Raw genomic sequence first — 27,961 nt, 5'->3', positions numbered from 1 at the left:
AGAATATTTAATCACAAACTGTTTCCTAAATACTTTGATCTTTTATTTGATGTTTCAGCCACAGTCCAGCTGCTGTCACTTATATTATTTTGCCTGCTATGAGAAGGCTGCTGGCATAAGGAAATTTGATTTGAATGTAAATTTTAAAATTTCTCTGTCTCTCTCTCTCTCCTCCAAACACGCAGTGAAACACACACAATAACAGGTCATAAAAACAGTTTCATTCATCTCTCTCTTTTCATTATCTTCCATCAGACCGGTCTGCTGTTCAGCTGCTGTTATCCTCCCTCCTTTTCCTCCATCTCGGTTCTCTGCCTCTGCAGACACACCTGCTCTGCATACTAAAGGAGAAGCCTGCACCGCCCTCCTCCACACACACACACACACACACACACACACACACACACACACACACACACACACACACCTACTATTCAACCTCACTGCTGCCCACACCCACCACACAAAGAAGAAGTTGATTCTTGGTTCGCTCAACAACCAATCACATGCAAACACACACACCCCACACACATACAGTCCTGAGTCCTGAATCATGTCAGTGACTTCATACAGGCTTTTCCACATGCAGGACACGTTACACTGAGCTAGTGTGAGTTGAGTCTAGACGACAGTGTGTGTGTGTGTGTGTGTGTGTGTGTGTGTGTGTGTGTGTGTGTGTGTGTGTGTGTGTGTGTGTGTGTGTAAGAGAGAGAGAGAGTGTGTCGCAGGATGCCAGATGGCCTAAGGAGAGCAAAGCAAGAGGCCAGGAATGCAGGAGACCACACCCATATCTGCAGTCATGTGACCAGAGTGGAAAAAGGAAATCCCCATACTGCAGAGAACAGAAACGTCACATATACACAAGAACACACAAACACACAGTCATGTTTCCATCACTTCACAATGGAAGGACTTGCATTAATTATGTTGAGGCTTACCCAAATCATACCCCATGTCGGAGTCCCCACAGTGTGTCTATAGATTTATGGCCCCTCAGCATGGCTAATACACACACACACACACACACACACACACACACACACACACACACACCAGGGGGGTGTTTTTTTTAAAGCACAAAATAGGCTTTTACTGGGTGACTATGCAGCTAAAAATATTTGGGTCCCTTACAGTGCACACAAATGTGTTTTCTGTGTTACCTTACTGAACAGTACATGTATATTTATATTCTATTCTATCACTATTACTATTTGTCCCCTCTTTTATGTAACATATACACTGTTATAGTGGTAAATTTCATATTAAATATGCCCAGAGTTACAAATAATAAGGTCAGGGTATGTACAAGTTATGCTGTACATGCACTGACCTTGTCAAATTATTTAAAACATGAGGAATATGCCCATATTTATATGCATATTCTTGTTTCTATCAGTTTGATGGTTGTATGAATGATAATTAACCTAAAATATGAGAAACATATTTTGTTACAACTCTGGTGACTTTTCTTTGGGGCGGAAAGCTAAAACATCTTTGGAGGGAGCCACAAACAGACACACACCCACACACATTGCCTTTGTGTCTGTTAATGATGTTCTCACACAGCGACACTATATGGACAATTAGCAAGATTCATCTTACAGTTTTCCACTGCAAAAAAAAAAAAAAAAAGCTCCCAAGGCTCAAAGTCACACAAGCACACTCATTCACTGGTTTGTAAATGACTCATGATCACAGGAAGCAAGACATGTGTGCAAGCAGTGCCAGCTTCCCGTTTGTCTGTTTATTTCAGGCTGTGCAATTAACCCTTCAAACTTTAAGGCAGTCAGCACAAACTGAGGCTCATCAACTTAAACCCTTTAATTTAATCTTCCCATCACAGAGCAGAAAACTGCCATTAACCAGTCAGATCTACGAAACCTGAATCTATAAACCTATGTTTTGGAAGTAAAAGAGCCTTTTATGAAAAATATGTGAATAGTTTTGATGTCTGTCAGTTTACATGTTTGTGATCAGGACTTAGGAGAACAATGTGTCTAAAAGTCAAAAATGGCCAATTTTAATATTTTCAGGTTATCGGGTACTTATTGTTCATGACGATACTGCCAAGTTGCCTTGCGCCTTCCATTCTTTGTAACCAAGATGCCTAACAGCAGGAATCTGTCTCTACAAGATTTCACAAGTTCTATCACAACGCAGAAGCACAGAAATTCCCAGATGAGTTTGTTGCAGCAGTTGGAAAAGATGAGATGTTCTACATAAAACAGTGAAGAAACCTTAGCCATTGCTTTGCTTCCTATATTGACTTCTATTTTCGAAGATGGGACTAGAATAAACCGCACTGAGATGCTGTGAGAGTATAAATGGATACCGAGCTGCTGACGTCTCTGTCTGCATGAACAATGACAAATCTGTCAACCATAACCACAGTTTAGGTAGTCAGCTGATTGTTTATCTAGGAGTGACTGTGCAAAGAGATAAAAAGCAGGATTTAGAAATATCACTGTCCTTCATTTGAAACAGCAAATATGGTGGATGGATTCATATTAATATATAAGATATATAATATATAATTTCTACTCCTGCTGAGAACTCCAAGCAACTTCACACTACAGGCCACACTCACTCCGCTATGATACCTGCTAAGATTTACTCTTAAATGGGTGAAAATGGGCCCAGCTTTCCCAAAACTGCAAAGTCTACAACCTGTCACACATGTCTCAAGTATCACCTATTAAGGATTGCTGACGTGGTGAAGCAACAGCCAAGATAGTAGGCTAATTCATTCAGATTTTTTACAGATGACTCCCATGACGTTTAAAACAAATAAATAATATGAAAAACAAATAAACCAATGCATAAATGAAGGAAAGGGGTGGGGGTGGTGATTTTTGGGGTGAAGAAGGTGGCAAAGAGAGCCTGGGGTTTCTGCCCACATCACCTCCATCACAGATGAACTGACCTGCACTGTAGCAGCAGGGCAACCACTGGAAACGCATGCTGGCAGTTGCTGTGTTTCGCCAAAAGCAGACCAGGAAACAGACCTTAAGTGATCTGGAGACAGTCAGCTGCAGCAACGAAAAGTCTTTGTACATCATCATCTATGAAAACTTTGAGAGTTTTACTTCCGCTAGATAGATCTTGTTAAACGAGGTTTCTCTTTACACCTAAAGAATGACTCTGGGCTTTTAGTCAGGGGCAAAAAAGGTAAAGGGAAAAAATAGAAAAATAAAGGGAAAACAAGAATCTTCTTACCCCAATTATCTTGTGTTTACAATCTTTGGAGATGGTCTTAAACTGCACGGGAAACGGAGGCGGTGTCATATTTATAGAGCACTTTTATCTTTGGCGCTTTAATTGCTTTTAATCCATTATGTACATACTCAAAATCAATGGACACAGCATGGAAAATCTGAGACTCACTATCTCATCCGAGGACTTCTCAATATATAGGATCAAACAATCGACCCATTAGTAGACAAGCCCCTCTACCTCCTGAGCTACAGCTGTCATCTGTGCCAAAAGAACCAAACTAGGGGCTCTAGTGTTGAAAAGTGTTTTTATTAACTCTAGAAAAGAGTCAGTGCAATCCTAGACAATCCAATCCATCAGGGCGATGAAATATGAGACCCCGTAGATTTACAGAGGGCTCATTTTGGATCAAGTGGAAACCTCTTTGCTGTCATGGATAGGCCAGAGAGAGTGTAATCAGGCATGTTGGTAATCAACTCTGAAGGTTATAACATGCAATTTCAGAAAGAAGCAACACAAAAATAACCAGAAGAGATCTCAAACTTTCCTATTTCAATTGGTTGGAAAACAAAAACATAAAATTCTTCATTTGTAAGATGTCAAGTCTGCCTCTGACACACTACCAGCTCTGTTAAAAGATCTACAGGCAAACTTTAACAGAGCTGGTAGTGTGCAGACTGTGGTCCTGTGGTAAAAGAATTTAATCTACTGAGTGCCACAAATAAGTGACAGACATTTAAACCCAACATCATTTTATTATTCCAGGTTTTTCCTGTCTCAAACTGAGCCTTTAGGAATAACTATACAATATCAGACATTGCTATTGCTATGATGACATTGTCTGAAGGTCTTCTCCTCCCCATCTAAATGGCTACAGGGGCCCATGTGACATCTGTAAATATAGTCCAAACTTCATGACCACACAGGCTGAAAGCACCAACAAGCACATCCACATGAGCAACTGTTGCATAATAGTGTCATTATTTCCACTCTTTGATGTTTTCGTGCCTTTTTGGAAGCTGCTATGGAGACTTAAAGTTAAAAATAAATTTCCTGTTGCAAAGTTTTTTCCCCTTGTATCAGTAGGTTTGGGAGTTGCACAAAATAGAATCTAAAAAGGACAAAAAGCCCAAGTTCCCTTCAGCCTAACAAGAACTTTATCTTTCACATAAATCATTAGCTTTTCAGCTTGATCCATAGCATACTTGAAAATGAGCCGCCTCTAACTGCATCAGAGATCCCCATCTCGTACAGCTTGCAGGCTGACCTTTAAAAAAAAAAAATAATAAAAAAAAAATAAAAAAAAATCCCAAATAGCCACTGTAAGATTTTATTGATCATATATTTTTGGTTATATGTGTTTTAGTCTGCACCTTAAGCTGCGTTGTACATCAGGAGGAAGCCCCCAGTCAACCATACATTTTATTAGGACCAGATATCTTTGGAAGAAGGGCAGAAATTGTACTGCGAACAGAAGGTTTGATAAAGGAAATAAAAATAAATTACAATCTGTTCTGCAGCTGAGTGCAGTTTTATATCACACAAGTCTCAAGACTACAGCTTCAGGTACAATCCAATTCAGTTATATTGAAAAGCTCACTACAATTTATATTAATCTTGTAACAGCCGCCATAAGGGAAATTAGACTGTGAAACTTCTAAAACTGAGTGGCAGCAGACTAAAATTTGTGACCCTCAGAAAATCCTGAATAATCAGGCTCTCGGTCGATCAGTGATTGGTGATGATGTGGAAAAGTCTGATTGTCTTAGCTGAGCTGAGCTTCATCCTTAATGTCTCCTGAAGCCTTGGTATAGAAAGACTTGAATCCTCCATTAACTGTATGAATAACAACAAACTGTTCACCATTTTCACGCAGGATCCTCCTGGAGAATCACATCAGGATTATTTCCACAGTTGTCTTTTCACAGATGTAGCACACAGTAGGAAGTAGTCCACTTCAGATGTTTTAGGCGAGGGAGGTACCACGACAGCATGCAAGAGGGAATGCTCGCACACCGGAGCATTCCAACGCCACATGGATTTTGTGCAGGCACACTGGCAGTTTAAAGAGCAGCTTATATCCAGTCAAACTGCACCTGGATGTTTGAGCTCTGATATGCACCTTTGTTGGGTAATGCCTTGAGAATGTCAGGGCTGCAGTGCATGTATTAAAGCCACAGAACAATAATATTGCTACCATAACATTAACCAGTGGCATTTTAAATCCTCAGGATTAGCATTCTAGCTATGGCTGTGTTGTTTTCTTGCAGTCAAAAGTCTTGTGTTTGGCTGTGATCAGATAACAACTGTGGAATCACAAACACACATATTGGCTAATTAATGCTAAGGTAAAAGACCAAAATAATACTAGAATTTTCTGTGCCTGCTGCCCTCCCCTGGGGGTACCGCAAGGCTATGTTCTTGGACCTTTCCTTTTCTCTTTGTACCTGCTGCCACTTGGTAATATTTTCTGGAAACATGCCATTTCCTTTCATTGTTACGTGGACAATTGTCAAGTTTATTTTCCACTGAAGCATACTGGTGTGTTCTTGGACCATCGCTTTGATTTTAAGCATTCCTGCCAAAAGATTACTGCTAAGTCAATCAATCAGAAAATTACTGGTTCTGTTGTTTGTTTTGTTCTTCCTCAACTGGAATGAAAAACGTTTTATTGTTTTAAACATTTGAAAATGTCAACTTTTCTTTGAAAATGCACAGTATTCTATAGATTAAATTGTCAATTGAATAATCCTAAAAGGAATTTAAGCGAGCTAATCAAATATGACAACTGAAATTATTCATTAGCTGCAGCCTGACACTTGTGTGAGATAATAAGCATGCTGTGTGTAAATGAATCCATTATTTCCTGCACTTAGATTAGGCAAATTGTCACAGAGAAAGTAATAAGAAGGGACAAGAGACACAGCATTAAAGAGGACATGACCTTATTGTCCTTTTTTTTAAGCCCAAAGAATGACACAGAGGAGAAGACAGTTCTGAAACAAACAAAGCAGCAACATCTGGAGAGCATCCAGAGATTTAGTAATCCTGTTTACAGCCTAAGGCTCTGAAGCTGTTCATCACTTGAATCCTGATCCACGCTGATCATAACCCAAAAACACTGAGGAGGGGAGGGAAACATCAGACACTGCTGCTGCTGCTGGTCAGTCCCCAGGTGTGACTGTCTGAGAAGCAGGTTGATAAAGGCCTCCATTGTTGCCGCAGATGAAGGGAAACAGGCTGTAAAATTTAAAAACACGCCGCACAGCTGAAAGATTTAGAGCACTGCCCCTTTAATGTTTGTCCTTTGCATGACACAATATTGCCCCTCTGGGCCGCCACAGCCGTTTCTGATCCAACAGATTTGATTCTTAGTTTGGTTTTCATAAACGTATCCAGACACTTGGATCAAAAAAAAAAAAGAATCTTTTATCAACTTCAGCCCACATCTTTGTTTCCAGATGTTTCAGCCATAAAATCTTACATCAAAATTTAGATTTTGACCAATTCAGCTCCCTGTTGTATCATTTTCAGTTGTTTATTTGTCATTTTATTTATTTATTTCATTGGCTAAAATGTCTGCTGTTTTCAGCTGGTAAGAAATGCTTAGGTGGATACAAACCCTTACATTCCCAAACAGCACACTCATGCACTTTTGGATTTTGTCTCAACCATACTTCATATTTGCAACTGTACAAATACAATATAATAAATGAGATTTAAACTCATTGCAATAGTAGATATCAAAGGACCCGATTCATAGTGGCTAGAAGAGACTTTTCTTGCTTTCTTGCATGGAGCAAACTACAATGACCAAATTACAGGTGTCGTGCTAAATGCAGATGCAGAAAATGTTAGTTTTACAATCCTAACTATCGGTTATTTAGGTGTTTACTTAAAAGGTACTGCCTCCATTACAGAAAGGTGAAAATTATTCCCTTTTAACAGGAAGTACCAGGCTCACTGAAGGGCTCTTAGGGGTTTGGGACAGGACAGGACAAAAGACACACTGTGGAAGGAAGCCAGAGATTGATAGTAACTAATCATTAAATACAGAGTGATGAAAAGAGAAACACTCAGTGCACCATCAGGCCTATGACTAAGGGAGGGGTCAGGGTCACCTGATCCAGCCCTAACTATCCAATTGTTAAGTGATGACGTGACGAATCCTACTTCCGGGCCTAAAGTAGTCTGCGTTTAATATGGCTTTTGTGTTGTTAACATGTTTAATGTTTCGTATTTTCTTCTATTTAATCTCAAAAAGCTCCTAAAACAGTCAGTGATCACTGTTGACCTCCCTCGGCTTTTATTACCGCTAATCATTTATTTAAGCTCAGTTTTTAAAACCTTAGGAAGTAACTACAGCCCAACACATGCAGCAGTATATGAATGACTAACCTCGTATTGTGGATGGATTATCTCAATTGTTCTCCTAGCTGAAGTTTGGTCCTTTTACAGCATCCTGCCATGCGATTACATTTGTTCCTGACCACCGAGAACACTCACGTTAACTTTTATCGAGTGGGAAAAAAGTTAGCTTGTTTATATTATGCTAACATAGCTGTGTCGCTAGCGGTCACGTAGCACATCATTATATACCAGCTAGCCCAACTTCAGTAACCCTACAAACGTCACTGCTGTTTAGTTTTCTGTCTTCATTTATGCTGGAAGTGATAACAGAGCTGTACGTTTTAATTTGTGTCCAAAACCCCGCAGTCAGGACATGCTATGTTGTATTTAGATAGAAGCTAGCGAGCTAACTCCCTGCTAACTTCTAACTCCGTTAAATGTCATAAATTCTGTTTTCATGGATGCCTGGATGTTAAACTCAATTGTTACACCTGGTAGAGCAGAACGCTGATCATTTTATTAAAGATGAAAGACTTTAGACAGTTTTTCAACTCTCAGTAATGCCATAGTGATCGTTTGATATTGACCTGCAGCGGAGTTTAGGTCCAGACACGACTAGTGACGTCAGACTGAACAACCGGATAAGCTTTAGCAAAAAGGAAAGTTCTAGCCTAATATTGAAAGTAGTGATAGTGTGTCTGTCTCCTAAATCCAAACTGGGAGCTGGTTCCACAGAAGAGGAGCCTGAAAGCTGAAGGCTCTGCCTCCCATTCTACATTTAAATACTTCAGGAACCACATGTAAACCAGCAGTCTAAGAGTAAAGTGGGGCTTTTGTAGCAAGATGGGGCCTGATTATTCAAAATGTGAGAAGTATTTTGAATTTGATTCTAGATTTCACAGGAAGCCAATGAAGATAAGCCAACATGGGGGGGGGGGGGGGGGGTAGTCCCTGTCGGTACGCCCACTGCAGCATTCTGCATCAGCTGAAGGCTTTCCAGGGAACTTAAGTCTGACATTTCTTTTAAAAAGATCATAGAGATAGTATATCAATGGTTTCCTGGTAATGGTGGATTCATGGGTATTTATAGTTTTTTCAAATTACATTATCCTATTTTTCTTCCTCTTTCTGTGAAACACTACAAGATTTAGATGACTCATCTTGAACTTGGGGGCAAATACTGTAAATGTATAACATGTAATTTGATTTTGGGCCAGCAGCTCAAGGCTCTGCTTACCGTATAAAAATGCATAATCGCTCATGTATCACAGCTTACCAGAGTGATATTACAGGAGTGGGGATATCTTGGCAAAAAGAGAAATTTGGGAGGATGACAACAGTCCTCTACAGCCCAGTAGCTTTTCTGCACCTCTTCTGCACCTCTTTCTACACCGCATTCACCGTTGAGCAACGCAGTCATACCCGAGACTTTAATCAAATCCTTCTCATAATTAGAGCATGTTTTTGGGTTCGTTTGGATGAAAATCACCTTACAGAAGACAAAGGAGCTTCTGTAAGCTTTGAAAAGTGATGCATTTGAATTTTGAAGTAGAGAATTAAATAAAGCACCATGTTCTTTCTTAGCTTTGTGTCAGCAGTTTATAGTTTGACCTGTTCCAACACCCTGTGGTCAAAGGCCTGCCCATGAAGAAATGGCTTTCCCCTGTCTCATGTGAGACGTTGACATAAATACTGATTTTTACATCTCAGGAAACGAGTTGCAAGCTCACTATGTGTTAGGATCTGAACTAACTCAATGAGACACCACAGTCAGAAAATACCTCAAACTATGTTACTTGGTGTCTGTCATTGGAGTCTGATGGAGTGTAACAGAATCACATATTTGTAACAAAAAAGCGAGTAAGGTGGGGAAAATATCAAAATATACTCCATATAGTGTAGTCAAATGAATGTCACTTCTTTAATAGGTGGATAAAATCCACAACAGTTCATGGCTTTAGTTGAGTACCCAGTAGTGCCTTTTTCTAGTTGGGGTTGTGGCCTGTAGCCTTGTGCGTCAGGTAAATGATTCTCAAACTTTGCTTCAAAGAAACTCTGAGTGAAACCTGTTTACTCAGTGACAAATAAAATTTGAATTTGAAGTGTTTGATTATTTCAAACATCAGAAAGAGATATGTGAAACTGTTTTACGTATTAACTATAAAATTACATTTCATGCGTTAGACAAAGATTATTCTGTTGTTTTGGGAAGCTTTTCCAGATACCTAGATAAGTAAAAATAAAGATGATACTGGTCTTCCTCAGCCCCATCCAAACCCTTCGAGTGCTTCCATTTGATGTGGCGTCTCATACAGTTTTGTTCCAAGGCTTCAACTCACACCGCAAACATTTCAGAAGCTGAGTGTTTAGCCTGCACAGTTTCTTTCATTTTGGAAACCAAATTCAGTCCTTTATCCCCAAACAGATTTTCTTCGAGACAAGTTTTGAAACGTGCTCTGGTACATCTGGTGGAGTTACAGGCATTGTCTTGAGTGGGGGTTATATTCTCTTTTGGCTCTCTTAATGTCTTCCCAAGATGAAGAGCCAGGCCTGATGAAAGTCACAGAACCCATTCACTAACCTGTTGGGAAGTCTTTCCAGAAAATATAGAGGCTGCCACAGCAAAAGAATTATGGCTGCACAAGCTTGTTGATGCAAATACAATGCAGATTGGAAATGTTGACAAATTTACCAAAGCCAACAGAAAATTATTTATACAAAGAAACTCCAGGTTCTCCACTCTGAAATGAGAAATGAAATCATGCATTTATTCATATCCTCCTTCTATTCCCTCTCTGACCTGTCTGCTCTTTGAAGGGGAACTCCTTTGAAGTGCGTCAGCATCTGTGCAGTGAAGACCCTCCAATTAGCTCAGACAGCTAACAAGCTCCACAGGGCGGCTCCATACAGATGACAGTACCTGCAGCTGGGGTCACAGACAGCTGACCCTCTCTGGGCTGCATGCTAACAGCTGTAGGCCCGAACCAAAAGTCCTCTCAGGCTTTGATCAAACACCGCTTGACTGAACCGGCGGGATGGTGATGGTGAGGTCTACAGAGAGCAGTTCTTACAGAAAATCCTGGTTTTATTTTCCTTTCTCTCGTCTTTGTTTTTCCATTTAGTGCTTAAAGAGGAAATGAAATCACTGAATGAGGATTAGGTTGAAACTGCTTTTGTCTGGTAGCTAAAGTAGCCGGGCATCTTACCACAGCACCGCCAGTAATGAGAAAGGTACTATCCCATCAGGCACAGGCACACACACACACACACTTTTATTCTATGAATATTAATGTCATCTGAAGCCCGCGTGATGGCTGAATGTGTTTGCTGCCTGAGTGCTCTGTTTCAGAGGCCGATCATCATCTGTGATCCATCTCTTAAACATCATTTTTAAGCATGAGTTTTTGTTATGGGTTCGGTCCTAAATAGGTAATGGGTATATAAGGCCATTATAAGGCCTTAGAAAGGGTGAATTTACAAAGAGCTACTTATATGCATGTTACTGACACATTATATTTGTTTATAATAGCATTGCAAAGCCATTTATTGATTGTATTAATCTATATGTACATTTCTTATTAGAGAGAGCTAAAAAACTGTGAAAACAATAAAGTTGGAGCAGTGGTCACTTCATAGCAAGCTACAACCGGTTCACATTCACCAGCTGGGATGTTTGGATGCTCTCCCTGTGCCTGTGTGGGTTCTCTCCAGACTCCACAGACACACATAATGGGCTAACTGGTATTTCTAAATTGGCTGCAAGTGTGATTGCAAGGTTGAATGATTATCTGTCTCTCCATGTTAGCCTTGTGATAGACAGTAAAAGACCTAGATGCCGCTTGTCAAGAACTATTCAACAAAACAAAACAAAAACAAACAAACAAACAAAAAACACTTAACAGCCCACACGTTTTTACCTCCTGCACAGCTCGCCACAACGTCACAGAGGTATGTTTAAAAACCAAAATACTAACAAATTACATCAAATCAAAGTGTTTAAATACCCATCTCTCTCCTCACGTCACGCCACACAGCTGTTCTGACTCTGACAATCACAGGACAAAGTACTGATAGTACTCTGTTAAACCAATTCATTTTCACATTTGAATGTTTTTTTTAAAACAAGCTAAAATATAATCAAAATTAGGCCGATTGAAATGTATATAATCCTATTAACACATATTGTAATATATTAACAAGCTACAAAAGTGTGAAAATACAGTGTGGGTTCAATTCCAGTTTATTTCTCTGGTAATTCAGAGCAATATGTACAATATTTTGTGCCACTCGTTGATTAAATTAGGTGAGCAAAATCCCGAGGCTGAGACCCCAGTGGAGCCAAAATCATCATCATTAAATCAAATCTGGATCAATGTGATTCAAAAGAATCTAAATGTAATCAAATCATGAGGTTGCCAGATTCTGACCCATAATAACCCTTCCCAGGACATTGTGTCTCGTTTAACCTTTAGTCCGCAAGTAAAACCACAGAGATAACCAGTGTGATGGTGTGACTGTTTACAGTTTCTCCTTTTTGAAAGAGGTATGTTTTACAGATTCTGGGAAATGTTACACACATCCTTACATTAGGAACATGAATATTTCATGGAGTCCCTACTGGAACCACAGCATCCTTTTATGTAAGAAAGCATTAAAAACCTTAAGAGCAACGCATCATTTAGATTTGGAAGCAGATATGTTAAAGTTACCACAAACATCGAACAAAAGTGCGAGAGCGGAATGTGGAGAATTCCCAGATAAATGTGGAGTTGTGTGGTCCGTGACTGATGAGATTCCACAAGAAGAGGAAAAAGGGTGCATAAAAAACTTTAAATAACAATTAGAAAGAGAAAATAAAGTGGAAATCAGTCTGTGCTGTGATTCACACTTGGACTGTGAATACGCTATAACTGCTTAATCAGAACATCTGTGATTTGGGCCAAGTTAAACCAATATAATAAAAATATACAGAAAGGAAATGAGTCTTGAACCAGAGCTTTTTTTTGGCAGCCAGAGGGACAGAATTTAATTAAAAACAAATAAACAAACTGCTGATGAATCTCCATCTCTTAAATGCTAATTGTATTGTTTTGAGGGCAAAATCTCACAGGCCAAATGTTCCACACTTTCCGCTACAAAGAATTACATATATTCTCAAAGACTGAGAGTTTGGGGACCATTTTTGAAAGATTTGTATCCAAGAAAAAGCCAGCCGGAATAACTGATTTGTATAAGCTATGCAGTGGATATAGATTCTCTTTCTCTTTCACTGTTGATATTAATGTTCAATAAAGATGAACCCCCCCTCCCACCCCTAAAAAAACAAAACAAAACATGTTTCTCCTTCTTAAAGAACATCACAAAGTGCATGAGTCTATGTTGATGTGTGAGAGTGAAAGCCAAGGCATGCCAATGAGACATGGAGTGCGTCTCCAACATGTTAGATAACTACGGTGGCCCCTAGAGACAAAGCACGTACAAACTCCAAAACACATGCAAATTCCAAAACACATGCAAACTCCAAAACACTTGCAAACTAAAGAACACATGCAAACTCCAAAACACGTACAAACTCCAAAACACTTGCAAACTCCAAAACACTTGCAAAACCCAAAACACGTACAAACTCCAAAACACTTGCAAAACCCAAAACACTTGCAAACTAAAAAACACATGCAAACTCCAAAACACGTACAAACTCCAAAACACGTACAAACTCCAAAACACGTACAAACTCCAAAACACTTGCAAAATCCAAAACACGTACAAATTCCAAAACACTTGCAAACTCAAAAACACATGCAAATTCCAAAACACGTACAAACTCCAAAACACTTGCAAAATCCAAAACACTTGCAAAACCCAAAACACGTACAAACTCCAAAACACTTGCAAAATCCAAAACACTTGCAAACTAAAAAACACATGCAAATTCCAAAACACGTACAAAATCCAAAACACTTGCAAACTAAAAAACACATGCAAATTCCAAAACACGTACAAACTCCAAAACACGTACAAACTCCAAAACACTTGCAAAATCCAAAACACGTACAAATTCCAAAACACGTACAAATTCCAAAACACTTGCAAACTCAAAAACACATGCAAATTCCAAAACACAACGGAAGTGCTCCAGGACGCTAGGGGCAGTGTTGAGCTCGATTTGCAAAATAAACGGCAAGTTTGTCTGTATGGGACGGTCTAGTCTCCGTCGCGCTTCCCAGGTTGCCTAGCAACCGTGATACTAACCGCTGGAAACGTGTCATACAACTTGGTTTGACAGAAATGAGGGAGAACATATTTTGTTCATTTGTTTGTTTGTTTCTACATGAGCTTTGTGTGATTTGATAAGTATCTGAGGCTGAGACCACAGGACAGTAAAACATGATTTTTGGGCTTCATTTCTGTACTGAACAGTCATTTCAAGATTAATTAGTAAATAAGAATTAGCTGATGTTGTTCATGAGACTAAAGTCATATCACTTTGGTAATGTAAATATAATATGGCCAATATTCTAGTTATTATATTAATCATTATTAGCTATTACAGCAGTGAACATGAACTCTGTGTCAAATACTGAGCTTCAGTACAGATTCAAGTTGCAGTTATTTATATGTCTTATCACCTTAAATCTTCACTCAAAGACAAGTATCTTTGACAGTGCATATATAGGTGTATCATATATAAGAGACAAATGTTGTTCCTTCAGTATGTTGGCATTACTAAATTTGGCTCATTGCTTACATATATTTATTAAAAGAAAATGTACAAGCTGTGATAACTGTTTCTGATAAAAATGAAGAGTAGACTGATGTATTAAATATTCCTTTATTGGGTGAGAAAATCAGACCATGTCATAACTGCTTTAAGTCATACAGAATAGATATCAGAGCCTTAAACAGGCTGGCTTCTGCTAAATGGGTCAAACTGGGCAGAAAGTCTACAAACACATAACATCCTTACAGAATATGATGTAACACTATAGATCAACTTACCTCAGAATATATAAAGCATATAAACAATTACAGCAATATGATGCAACAAACACAGCAGTGCTACTGATCCAAAATACTCAAAGCTTCATAGAACTGAAACAAACATTTGTTTTTAGCTCCATTCTGCTGCTGATACATACTTTAGGTTTCTGAATATTACACTTGTTGCTGCCTTTCATAGTGTGTAACTTGAAGGCCCTGAGTACTTTCTCCCACACTGAAAACACTGGAATGATAAAATTATTTGAACATTACCTAATAAGACTGATTCAGGACAGACAATTAGTTATTTTAAACTTTTCTAGCAGTCCTTCACAAACAGGGAACAGTCTGTCTATTCTCTCCATCTGTCAGCTGCTGCTGGCTCTTCCTCCTCCTCTTCCTCACACACTGTTGAGTTTGTCCTGGTGGATCATCAGGGGTGCAAAGCCTCACAGATGATGTGCAGCAGTGGGTCCCTCAGTCTGTCCTCACTCTGGACACTTGCAGTTGTCACACATGGAAATCAAATGTGTGATAAGCTGCAGGATTCAAACACAAGTGTGACTTATAAACACATGTTCATATTTTTATTACACAATCAGAGAGAAAGAAACAGAGAGAGAGTGCAGGACAGACAGACAGGTTAAAGTCTCAGGTGTATACACTGCTACAAAACAGCACAAAAGAAGGAGGATTTAGTGTTTGTGTTATTACGAAACAAGAGGAGTTCCCAGATGGTACAGTGGACACACATGTGTGACTCCTGTGATTAAAGCATCTTTCTTTCAGCTTAACGAGTGAACCGTCAGCTCGTTCAAACACACGTTAAAGTCCGTTTGGCTCGACACCACCGAACAGAGGCAGCAATATAACATAGCTAACATTAACAGTGCAGTGAATCTTCCTTGTGCTGTGATATTCAGGACTGCAAACCGAGCAGCATCACTGACTTTCAGCTTGTTGTGTTTGTGGATATATGACTGACTTTAATTATCCACAAAATCATCACAATCTCTGTAAGATTAAGGTCGACTATATATATTTTTTTAAAGTAAAGGCTTTAAAACCAAGTTAATTCTGAAAGTACAGACATGACTAATGTCACATAACTTTCCCGACATGTGGCCAACAATAATGGTTTAATGTTCTTCATTAAAAAAATATTTGCGCATAAATAAGTGACATAATATTCAGTACTTACTTCTGAAAGTTTACACTTCCTCCGCTCCGCTTCCACCGTTTTTTTTCGGCAAAATTATCCACACCACCACCGCACTATGAAGTCTGGGATATGTTGGGCCATGAAGGCTACACCGACCCATCCTTAAAATTCAGGGAAATTATGGACGCATTTGAGGGCCGCATTTCGAGCAGCCTTTGAATTGGGAAAGCCTTCTCTTGTCGCTGTGACGTAATCGGCCTTAAAATGCGGCCTTTAAGGCTGCAAACCCCAAATCCGGTCACTGGTACTTCCTGGCTTGTGTAGTTACTAGGTAACAAAAGCTCAACACTGCCCCTAGCGTCCTGGAGCACTTCCGTTGTGTTTTGGAATTTGTACGTGTTTTGGATTTTGCAAGTGTTTTGGAATTTGTACGTGTTTTGGAATTTGCAAGTGTTTTGGAATTTGTACGTGTTTTGGAATTTGCATGTGTTTTTTAGTTTGCAAGTGTTTTGGATTTTGCAAGTGTTTTGGAATTTGTACGTGTTTTGGATTTTGCAAGTGTTTTGGAATTTGTACGTGTTTTGGATTTTGCAAGTGTTTTGGAATTTGTACGTGTTTTGGAATTTGCAAGTGTTTTGGATTTTGCAAGTGTTTTGGAATTTGTACGTGTTTTGGAATTTGTACGTGTTTTGGAATTTGCAAGTGTTTTTTAGTTTGCAAGTGTTTTGGATTTTGCAAGTGTTTTGGAGTCTGTACGTGTTTTGGAGTTTGCATGTGTTTTTTAGTTTGCAAGTGTTTTGGATTTTGCATGTGTTTTGGAGTTTGTACGTGTTTTGGAGTTTGCATGTGTTTTTTAGTTTGCAAGTGTTTTGGAGTTTGCATGTGTTTTGGAGTTTGTACGTGTTTTGGAGTTTGCATGTGTTTTTTAGTTTGCAAGTGTTTTGGAGTTTGCAAGTGTTTTGGAGTTTGTACGTGCTTTGTCTCTAGGGGCCACCGTAGATAACAGCTGTTGTCTGCACCACGTTGATAAGCAGGTCGCACCGAGCGGGACATGGCAGCATTTTCCTCAAGAGGTAAATGAAGAAGAAGAAGCAGCTAAAAATACGACAGCGGCAGACAACAAACATCCTGACGAGAGACATCACACATGTCGAAGCGCATCATTTAACACGCTTGGATATGAGAAAACTGCCATTATCACTCCACTTAAAATTCAACTCCTCGTGTCAGTTATTTTTCCAATTACAATTAGAAAACAAGATATTAAAGATAAAACTAATATTGGTGGTCTCGTTCTCCAGTGCAACCCTTTCCTTCACAACTGTGCACTTTATCCCCTCTCTAAAAAGCTGAGCTCACTCTGGGCAGCAGTTTTGCAGATCTTTCTTTGGACAACCAAATGCAAATTTAATTGAACCCCAATACATCTTTCTTTTATTTGTGTTTTTAGGATTTTCTAAAGCAACGATTACCAAAAACCTCTGAAATCAGATGCGCTCTCCGTATTGGGAAAAAAAACAACCTTATCTAGGGCTTATTTTGAGTTTGCCTTTAACAGCAAATGTCTTTCTCACCCTCAACCTGTCTTGGCAGAGTGTCGCCCCTCCCTGAGCCTGGTTCTGCCAGAGGTTTCTTCCTGTTAAAAGGGAGGTTTTTTTCTTCCCACTGTCGCCAGTGCTTGCTTATAGGGAGTCGTTTGATTGCTTGGGTGCTCTCTTTATTATTGTAAGGTCTTTACAGTACAAAATAAAGTGCCTTGAGGTGACTTTTGTTGTGATTTGGTGCCAAAATGTAATATTTTATAACAGACTAAATTATGAAGATTGATGTGTTTGACAATCGGAAGGAGCCTTGCTAATAAAGCACATTTCCTGTTTTAAATAGTACCACTTAGTTTATATTAGTTGAGATGCAGTTATTGTGTTAAGTGAGCAATAAATTACTGCATATGCACTATATACTTGTGATTTAATACAAGTTTTGTAGAGACTTGGTAATAAGTCTGACTCTACTAAAGCCAACATTTGGATATGCTATGACTGACAGAGATACACACTATAAGGCTAAAAGTACTCGCTCGCCTGCCTTCACATGCATATGAACTTGAGTGACATCCCATTTTTAATCCATAGGGTTTAAATGATGTCAACCCACCATTTGCAGCTATAACAGCATCAACTCTCCTGGGAAAAGTTTTCACAAGTTTTACGAGTACATGTCTATGGGCTTCCAGAATCGCATTTGTGAGGTCAGACACTGATACTGGTCAAGATGTCCTCTCTAGTCTCCGCTCTAATTCATCCCAAAGGTGTTTTGTCGTGTTGAAGTCGGGACTCTGTGCAGGCCAGTCAATTTCTTTCACAGCAAACTCACTCATCCATGTCTTTATGGCCCTTGCTTTGTGGACTGGTGCACAGTCACATTGGAACACGAAGGGGCCATCCTCAAACATCCTTCAAAGTTAGGAGCATGAAACTATCCAAAATGCCTTGGTATGCTGAAGTATTAAGAGCTCCATTCACTGGAACTTAGTAAAAGGATGCAGTGAAGACCCTCCAATTAGCTCAGACAGATGCAGTGGTCTAAAGCACCACTGCAACCAAAGCTTTGGATTGTGCTTGGTGATGTAAGGCTTGGATACAGCTGCTTGGCCATGAAAACCCATTCCACGAAGCTCTCTACCGACTGTTCTTGATCTAATCTGAAGGCAACATGAAGTTTGGAGGTCTGTAGAGATCTACAGAAAGTTGCTGACCTCTGTGCACTATGCTCGTCAGCATCCGCTGACCCTGCTCTGCGGTTTTATATTGCCTACCACTTTGTAGCTGAGTTTCTATCATTCCTAATAACTTCCACTTTGTTATAATACCACTAACAGTTGAATTTGGAATATTTCACAACTGGACTCGTCACGTATTTGGAATCCTATCACTGTATCACGCTGGAATTCCTGAGAACAACCCGTTCTTTCACAAATATTTGTAGAAGCGGTCTGCATGCCTAGGTGCTTGATTTTTATACACCTGTGGACATGGAAGTGACTGGAAAACCTGAATTCAATTACATGGATAGGTGAGTGAATCCCTTTGGCAATACAGTGTATGTCTTTCCCTGTTATATTCATTAATATATGCCTATGCTTCAGTAGATGAAACATTTGTTAAAAAACAAACAAACAAAACCTTAGTGGATCTTGAAATATTTCTTTCTTCTTTTAACAGCTGGGTCTACTCTGAATGTAATTCAGTTTCTTTGCATCTTTCTGAAAAATAAAATTCAGCCAACAGAAAATGCAAATGTTTAAAAATGGAGAAATCTTTGTCAGCAGAAAAGTTGAAGCAGGTTGAATGCATACGAGAACATGCAGCACCTGAATGAATAAACACATGAATAAATGAATATGTCAGTGAAAGCCTGTCTGACTCACTGGGCTGCTTCACATGTATACATGAAGTACTAGCCTCTAATGTGCAAGTCATTCACAAACAGCTGTGTGAAGCACCTAATCTCGATGGTTTCAAACTACAGAGATCAGTTCTGTGTCAGTCTCAACACATACACACTCTTTTAAAACATATCGAGAGGCCAAAAGCCTACAAACCCACCGCAATTAGAAAACTCCGCGACGACAGCAGCTTCCTGTTCTGGATAAACAGCTACAGCTACAAGTCACTGTATATCTGTTGCTTATCAAGAGGGAAATGTTAGCACCGCAATCACTTTCTTTCCTTCCTACTTTGTTTCACAAACTTCCATCAGTCTCATTTTCAGGCCATCACTCGCATAGCTGACTGCATATTAACACAGAAACACAGCAAAACCCCATAAGAGCCTGCACTCAGCTCTTAGTCATCATCACCACTGAATGCGGCTAATAGCCAGCTGAGTAGACCTCTTAAGGCAGCCGAGCCAACACACATGATGATGTCTCTTCTTCACTAAAATTCATTGACACCAGTGTTACAGCTTCTCAATGCTGCCAGTTATTCTCCGTTTCTATTTGGGCTGGGAGATCTTCTCTGTAGTCCAACAGACATTTATTAACTCCAGTGTCATTGCTAATAAGTGAGATAATCACTGGATGAGTTTAACACTGCGCGGTTAAGATTTTAACACCTGCCAGGTCATTGGTGATTGGTCTTGGGTTAAGGTTAGTTTTTATTTTCCCCACATGGAAAATGGTCAAATTCTCAGAAACAGAAAGATGTTGCCTTTCAAGTGAAGTGTCATGTTTTCATTTTGACATCACAGTTTTCCTTTTAAAAATGTTTTCCATTTGGGTATTCCAAAAGTCAAAAGTACATCATGACTAACCTTTACCCTTAACACACACACGCACACACAAACACACAATACAACACTGCGGAGAGTGTAAGAGTGTTTACAAGATCTTTTGAGTGTTTACTTCCTACTTCAAGTATGTTGACAAAGACTACATACCATAATCATTGGATACCACAGCTAATGTTTTTATGCTTCTCACTTTTGAATCTTTAACTTAAGGCATTGAATTTTCTAAATGGCCACAATTTTTCAGTTTAGGGAAACATACTCTTTTTTTTTTTTTTTTTTTTTAATGTGCACGTTTTTGAACAATGGGGAATTTAAATGCCCAACTTGGCCTCAGTTTAGACAAAAAACAAACAAACAAACATGTAAACAAGAATTTAAAAAACACCAGACACGATGGAGCTATTGTGGAAAAATATAAGCACCAGTGTCTGAAAATAATGTAAAAATATTACTCCTAAGCTCAGGATTTCTATGCAGCCAACGATGATGAGACTCTAATATCATTCAAAAAGTGCAAATCTAATTGATGCTTAAAAAATGACTTGTTATCATCAATTTTCAAATGGCTAACAAAACACTTCTTTGTAACAACCATTACAAAAGAGTATGCATGCCCATCCTGACACGTGTGTCGAATTCTCAACCATTTCCCTGAAATATCAACTTATGTGCTCCACCCAGATTCAGTTAAACAGCTAAAAAGATACCAGGCCATCATATTTGTTTGGCTCTTTTTGACTCCCTCACAGTCTCCTTTCAACCATCTCAGGCTCAAATTAAACTTTTTGTTGCTAATGCACAACCAAGTCCTGCAGTGGTACTTCTGAGTAAAAAAAAAACAACAAACTCATAAAATATGTATGTGGGGTAATCAGGTTGTTAGTTTTTAACTGTTGCAAATCTGCAACGCCTGCCTCGAGAGGGTTAATGTGTCCCACCTGTTTGTCCTTCGCTGGTTTCCTCCACAGCGGATTCTTTTCACCAGCAAACACAAAGCCCTGTGAAAAAGAATGAAAAGAGGCCACTAAGTTTTAAACACAAGTTAAAGTTTTTCCTTACTCTATGATGAGAAATGAGTATATTCGCTCCAGATACACATACATTCATTTCAAAGTGTGAAGAGTTGCGAGCATTAACTTGCACATAACCATGTCGGTTACATGTCAGCATGCTAACATGAAACTAGCGTGGCTGATTAGATTTATTATCAATCTAATTATAATGATGACATTCAATTAATACGCTGACAAGAAGATGAGTTGGAAAAAAAATCCCCTTGAATCCCCTCTAACGATCATCTGACCTTTAGATCATCCTCCATCGACACAACCCTAGTTTATCAGTCTTCCAGTGTCCACTGTCTCTTTTAAAATAGGGGCCAGTTTCAATTTCTCATAACATGCACGACTGAAGAGCCAGCAGACCAGACAACAGTTGAGACTCACACCAGTCTTATCAAAGCATCTTGTGCAGGGGTTTTTGCATCACAATAATGCAAATGCAGCTTCCTTTATAAGAAAAAGAGGATATTAAAATTAATGGTAACACTTTCTTGCAGGGAAACTGAGCAGCACTGCAGATTTTTACAACTTGGGTCAGTAACCTTTTACATCATAGGAACTTTTTCATATCTCCAGGATGTCACAGTACTGTTCCTATTGGCAATGCAAACCCAAATAGAAAAAAACCCCACACATCCCGAGGATGTAGTTATTCCCCAGTGACTATGGAGTTCAAAAGCACCTTGCAAGCGACAAATTTCAATTAGAAGACACAGAAAAGAGTTGCATTTAAGCATAAATATTGATTTAAATACCACATCAGAGTACCGACAACAACACAGTCTCCTCTCTATTCAATTGTGTAACTTCCATTTGTGTAATCAATATCTTCCACTTATCCAAAGTTGATTTGTGGTGGCAGCATGCTGGGGAGGATGTTCCAGTCATCCTTCTCCCCTACAACTTCTTCCAGTTCCTTATGAGATCCTGAGGTATTCCCAGGCCAAACCACCTTGACTGGCTCCTTGCAACACGGAGGAGCAGCAGCCCTATTCCAACGTCTCTCTCTAAGGCCAGCCCAGCTACCTTCTAGGAGAAGCTCATTTCAATCGCTTGTAATCAGTCTTATTCTTTAGTTCATTTCCAAGATCTCATGACCATACTGTAGGTCACAGTTGCAACACAGACAGTCTGTTAAATCAAAAGTTTATAAAACTTTACCTATTTTATCTAATGGGGGAATGATCTTAATAATGCAGATGAGTTAAGAGTGTGTAAAAACATGTCTCTCCAAAGCAAAGTGTCTCAAATTGAAGAGCATAACAAGTATAATTTCCACAGGCAGCATGTATAAATCCCAAACGCAGAAAACGTATACACAACACTGATGCATTAAGGCCTTTAGTTTCAGACTGCGCTTTCCAGTGTGGTTGTGGGCATATAGAGCTGCTGTGGGCTGGGAAATAAAAAAATCAATCACTCAGTCAATAAAAACAATACATTTTTCTTTCCGTTTATTCCTCGTGGAACTTACTGTTAAACTATTTTTGTCCAGCAAAATGTCTGATGTTAACTTTGAGGCTGGAGTCAATGTGGACTAAACGGGCACTTCAGTCGAACCCTGCTGACATCAGGCGTCTGATGGGAATATAAAGCCCATAGATGTGAAACCAACCCTTTGTTTTAAGAGATTTCAGCCCCCTCACAGGGATGTTTGCCTCCACTTAGATTGTTTTTTTTAGTGGTATTCATGGAACAGTTTTGTTAGCAGCCAGCTTGTTTACTTCTGGACTGGATCTAACAGTGATGTTATCAGCTGTGGGGAAAATTTGGAAACAACAAGTCAGAGGAAAACTTGTTGTTTGGCAACTCAGTACTCGAGTTCATGTTTAAAAACAGCTTAACAGCTTCATCCCCAAATCAAAATGACCTACTTTCTTCTCTGTAATTCACACCAAAGCAAAAAAAGTTCCCTCCTGTCTAATGGTTCTCTGCAGGTTGCTCAGGTTGTTTTTGTTGTGCCTTATCCCACTGTCAGACATACTCCAATTTGGCGACGGTAGTATGCTAGAGAGCCTCCCGGAACTGGAGCTGGAGGGGCCACTTTCGCCACAACCTGGAGTAGGTGGAGAGCTGGGACCACTACACTGAGCTCAGAGCAAAACAAGGACTTTAGTCGCCAGCTACAGCACAAGATGACAGAGCTGGAGTCCATCCACGGGGTGAGAAACATGTTCGAGAGGCAGCTGAGGAGCACAGTTTAGTGTCTTAAAGCATTTATGGTATTCTGTCACGAGTCTCTCTTCACGAGTAAATGGAGGCGTTGTTCTTCACAGCATTGCATTTGGTGGGTGTAGTCTGATAGAAAGAAATGAGTTCCTATATGAACTGTGAACATGTTTTTTTTCCCCTTTCTGCAAATAAAGCGCCATCTGATCCCAGTATATTATAGAGAAAGGCAGACATCTCTACAGCCGATATCTCCAAAAACTGGGCAACAGTTTTGCAATATTTCAACACAATAAAAGCAAAAAGCAAATTCTGGGGTCCAAGCATTTAATTAGGGCTGTGCAATATGACCAGAATCTCATATCCCGATATAAAACATCTATCGTCCCGATAACGATATAAATCACAAAAAAATTTATATTTTCTGTAAATTCTGTGAATCTCGGGTAGGTGAAGTGTTTCCAGCTGGGCGTCGTGTAGCTGGAGTCGAGTGTTTTAACCGATGCATGAAACTACACATTTTTAGACATAGGTTGTAACAGCCGCCGTTTTCTTTGTGAGTATTTATTACACGGCGTGCTGCGGGGAAAAGCCTGTTCTAACGTTTGAGTCTAAGGTTTATTTTTTAGCACCTGACGGCTCTTTTTTGCTTCTCATCCGTCAATACTCTGCATACTTTTTCACGTGATTCCGTTTATTTTGAAAAGTCTCCACATGATCTTGAGCTTTATTGTGAAAGGTTTATGTGGAAAATAAACAAGAGGACATGTGATGGTTTTACCGTCGTTGTTGCTAACGACAGCGCATAAAAACAGGCGCTTGTCCGTCCGTAGTGTGGTTATATTAAATATAAGAGAAAGAGAGAACTTTAAGAAATTAATATACTGTAGCCACTACAGTGACCATCAAAACCATGAAAAAAAAATATTGCCGTAAAGTTTATTTTGCGACACCACGAAACAAACGATAGCGTAAAATGAAACGATAGACGTTTTTATATCGTCATCCGATATTTATCGTTATATCGAACAGCCCTACATTTAATCATACTTCCCCCCCCCCCCTATTCTATAACAAACCCATCAGCCTCTTTCAGCCCTCATCAGTGAAGCAGCACATTACTCAGCCTCAGATGACTGTTGGTGGAGCATCTTGTGACTGAGAGCAGAGCGGAAAAAAAAAAAATCCTCACAGTCTGCTGTTTGTTGGGCTGAAAACCAGCTGGACAATGTGACACCAAACATTCCTGGGTTTTGTGAAAAATAACTGTTCAGGCTGACAGAGTGGAGAGTGTCTGAACACAGAAAACACAAGCTGCCATTCATACCAGTGGATGGGAGGAGTGTATCTAACAGTCCAATCGGTGAGCAGCTGAATGTGTGACAGGGTCAAATTCACAAGAGGAATGTGACCAAGGAAACATGTTTCTGTCTCGAGTGTTCAGGACAAGTATCCACGGCAGTGTTGGCAACATTTTTTCCTCAGAGGGCCAGACTGAGTTAGATAGAGTAAGCAGAAGGAAACAAAGTGCTTAAAATCCACTAGAAAATTCCTGAAAAAATTATGAATGTGCCAGTGTCCCTATTTCTGTGTAAAATAGGTTTGCAGAGATTGCAGCAAATATTGTAAGGAAAATGTAGACAGCTGGAAACTAGAAACAGATTTTAATTGTTTATGTTAATATCCTGATAAAAGTTATTTTTGAGTTTCCCAAAAGCTAAAAGATCCATGGATCTGAATTTTAGGCAGAAGAAGGAGAATAATAATAAGAAGAAGAAGATAATGACAAAAATCTGACAAATAATAAATAGTCAGCCTTAATGCTATTGCACTGACGCACTCAATTAACTTTGACAGTCTTGATAGATTGCTTTAAACTGTAAAAGCCAAAGAATGTTGACTTTTCTCTGTCAGGCTGTTATGAAATCCGCTTAAATGCCTAATGCATGTATTAATATGCATGTTTGCATCAATGAATGAATAAAGAATGAATACATGATCATAGTCGTGGATATGACTCAGGGTGCATACCTGAACCAAACGGCCATCATAGTACAGACCTGCATCACTGAATCAAGAAAATCAGCTAACACCATTTCCCATGCACATACATTACTGATTAGGGCCACTCAGACATATTTGTTCCTTCATCCGAGACAACAAGGACTCTATTGAATGATGTCCTCACGCTTGTATTGAAAGTACACTGACTGCTCCCATTTCGCATTCCCCCCCAAAGTTCCATTTAGTACTGCAAACTGTGCATTGGACAGCACTATCAGCACTATCCTGACACTCTTGTGCCTGGATTGCTTAATCTAAACAGGATTCAAGTTCATCTAATCACAAGTACTGGTCTTACAGTTATGGGTGTGGTTTGGTACTGAGTGAACCTGTTACCCTGTGTAGAGCTTAGGCCTCTAAATTAACTTTCATTATTAAAAAACTAATTTAGCAATAATCTTTGGACAAACAAGTAAAAAAAACATGAAACAATTCAATAAAAACAAAAAACAAACAAATACTAAGTGTGGCAAAAACTACACACAAATTGTGTTCCCCTTGTCATTTTGACTTTATGACTACTTTATGACTTTATATGGTGGCTCCTATCAAATGAATGTGGACTGAGTGTACAGAAATTTATGAATTTGCAGAAAGGGGAAAAAAAAAGTTGGAGAACCAGTTCAAAGACACTCAAAACCAAAATACCTATTAAGTAAGTTAATGACACACACGCACTGATATCAGTGCAGGTAAAAAAAAAAAAAAAAAAATCAAAAAAAAAATCACCAGAGATCATCATTTAAATCATGAATGAAAAATGCATTATTCTGCTGCCGTTTTTGAATCTGCTTTCACTAAAACTTGCCTGCTTCACAAAGGCGTTGCCATCTGTACAACACTCAGTGTCAGAATTATCACAGGCCTCCAAGTGTGTTTAATTCACTAGTCTCAGGATAGTGTTCTTTTGCCTGGCAACTAACCAGTTATTCAGCTAATCATATGCGCACCACCTTCAGTGGAACTCCCATCAGTATGTGTACTTCAAATAACTCTGTATCAGCTGCCAGCTACTTCAAGTTCATCTGTTATTGCCACGTAAACATTTCCAAAGCCAAACGCACTTGAATGCCAAGATAATTAAATTTATTTCACTACCAACACACACACAGACCAGGAAACTTGTATGTGATTAGTATCATGTTCAAGGACACTTCAGCCTCTAGACGTGAGGAGCTACAGATGAAACCACCAACTCTGCAGTTAATTTACAACCAGTTCTACGGACTCATCCACTTTTTTCCCCCCATAGTGTTGAAAAGGCTAAATTTCTCCATTTTGAAGATTCTGTGTGTGAAAGCAGAATCCAAGAATATGACACAGAGTCACATGAAAGCATGCACAGAATGTTCTGTGTGGACAATGTTCTGTGCCTCTCCTGTTTTTGTTTTTTTTTTCCTGGTGAACTTTGAAATGAAAAGCCACTTCGGTTTTATTGAGCACATGATCTTACACAGCTGAGCCCAAAGGCCTCGCTCAGTGGACTCAGAGTCAAACTGTGGAAAACACAAAAACGCACCGGCAGGTCACTGGACCAGACCTCCAGAGCAGTTTCTGGTCCTCAGAGTCAGAAAGTCACCGAGTTGTTAACAACAGCCGGAGATGAAGAAACAGAAATGGAACAGCTGAGAATAAATTCAGCCTTTGAATTTATTTACTTATTTATTCTGCTTTCCCAAACAGCAGAGGAGCGAGCGGGTCCCTGTTCCTCTCTGATGTGTTTTATGTTTTAACAGATTTCATCTTGTCCCAGTTTGGAGCATCTTGGCTGTGATGGCAGTGTGTGCGTTCAGATCGGAGCCCTGCGTGTCTGTGCGTGCACGCTGTGATGAATGCCTGCGTGCTGATTGTGAGAGCTACGCCCAGCTCTCCAAAACAAACATTGCATTCCACCGATCCTCTGCACCAGTCACAGACCGGGAACAGGAATGAGGCCTGAGTGGGATTCCCAGCTGGTAGGCAGAGGAGATGTGTACGTAGCAGAGTTCCCTGCTGGCAGAGCTCCCGGTCAGCTCAACAACACATTGACAGGAGGATAGAAAACAAACCACAGCGGGGACTCTTTGCAGCGTCTGCAGTCTGAACATGAACTGAACTGACTACTGGCAGGGATTCCCCCACAGAACAGTGCAGTCCACCCACATCCTAAAACAGCTCATGTAAAAACAGACTATGGCCACACCGCCTAAACTATAGTGACCCCCATCTCATCCCACACATCGGATATGCTGTGCTGAGGTTATACATTCACTAAATTTAAGGTATAAAAGAAGGCTCTGTTTATTTAAGGCAGGGTTGGACACCTCTTGTATAAAACACTAATCTTTTTGCCACACTTGGCTGGATTAGCTGGGATGCACTGCAGGGACATAGTCTTTGGGTAATTGGGCTGCAAACGTTGTTCAAATATCCTTGAAAGGTCTTTTACCCATGGATCACTGCAAACAATTGCAAAGTAGTGATAAGAAGTGGAAAATGATATCAAAATCAAAGTTCAAAAAATAAACATAAAACATTTCCAGCACAGTTTAGCTTTATCCTTGCCACATTAGCGGGCCATTTCCGGTAGAAATGTGAACATAATGAGTAACAAATATTAAAAAATATTGCAGCAGCACATAAATATGAGCTGGACTCCAAATGGTCACTTGAAGGTTAAAAACATAAA

The 27,961-nt window shown here is 39.5% G+C and overlaps 1 protein-coding gene across 2 annotated transcripts in view; it reads right to left on the bottom strand.

Annotated features, from left to right (window-relative positions):
• LOC146632597 (plasma membrane calcium-transporting ATPase 1-like) overlaps positions 1-27,961 on the bottom strand; it is a 135,239-nt gene that overhangs the window by 86,711 nt on the left and 20,567 nt on the right. For both annotated transcript variants that reach the window (XM_085353395.1, XM_085353396.1), the window contains exon 2: positions 20,938-20,997. The gene's annotated coding sequence lies outside the window, so the exon portion shown is untranslated. The remainder of the gene's footprint in view (positions 1-20,937; positions 20,998-27,961) is intronic.

The sequence above is a fragment of the Diplotaxodon limnothrissa genome, linkage group LG5 (genome assembly GCF_057381915.1).
Source record: "Diplotaxodon limnothrissa isolate DT_005_m linkage group LG5, D_limnothrissa_male_GT1.1, whole genome shotgun sequence".
In the NCBI taxonomy this organism is placed as follows: domain Eukaryota; kingdom Metazoa; phylum Chordata; class Actinopteri; order Cichliformes; family Cichlidae; genus Diplotaxodon; species Diplotaxodon limnothrissa.
Note: the sequence above shows the minus strand (reverse complement) of the source record. Positions and strands in the feature narration are given on the sequence as shown.